The following is a 942-nucleotide window of genomic DNA, read 5'->3' on the forward strand; positions in this document are numbered from 1 at the left end:
AGATCCCAAATTCCCCTGAGAAAAAAAAAAAAAAAAAAAAAAAAAGAGTAGAAAGATCAGAGAATAGAGTTTTCCAAAATAAATGGAGTACTTACTTTAAAAATAATAGCCAATATTTATTGAACATTTTTAAATGCCAAACACTATGCTAGTTAAGAGTTACTACCTCCTTTCATTCCCGGTAACTTTATGAGGGAGGTACTATTGTTTCCATTAAGTAGTTCACTCAGATTACACAAGCCAGTGAGATGCTAAGCCAGTATGTGAACCCTGGACCATTTGACTTTACTACCCACAATCATAACCACTTGATAACATGATTCCAGGAGGCCTTCAAGGAATTTAAAGTCCAGGGGAGACAGAGACACCACCCCTCCCCAACTACAAGAGAATAACTGAAGGGGAAAGAAAGAGAAATTTTAGTAAAGCTGAAACTAATCTCTTGCAAGGTTCTAAACCAGACCATTGGCACTGCATGGGTAAGGCTCTAGATACAGAGTCATGGTGCTTCTATAGGGCCACTGGAGAAGAAAGGGGCTGGCAAAAGATGGGAAGCCTCTATGTAGACCAAAGGAGATTGGACTGTGCACACTCGGTGCAGGCAGTCCCACCAGGCAGGGCTCCCCCAGTTTCTGCCCAAGTTAAAGACAGAAGCAACTGAGCAGACATTGCCTTATCCCACTTCAGGAGTACCAAGAGAGGTGTTTTTTTTTTTGTTTTTCTGTTTTGTTTGTTTTTTATTAATTTTTACTGGAGTATAGTTGCTTCACAATGTTGTGTTAGTTTCTACTGTACAGCAAAGTGAATCAGCTATACATATACATATATACCCTCTTTTTTGGATTTCCTTCCCATTTAGTTCACCACAGTGCATTAGAGTTCCCTGTGCTACACACAGTATGTTCTCATTAGTTGTCTATTTTTTTTTTTTTTTTTTTTTTT

Source organism: Neophocaena asiaeorientalis, unplaced genomic scaffold (genome assembly GCF_003031525.2).
Source record: "Neophocaena asiaeorientalis asiaeorientalis breed wild unplaced genomic scaffold, Neophocaena_asiaeorientalis_V1.1 scaffold547, whole genome shotgun sequence".
In the NCBI taxonomy this organism is placed as follows: Eukaryota; Metazoa; Chordata; class Mammalia; order Artiodactyla; family Phocoenidae; genus Neophocaena; species Neophocaena asiaeorientalis.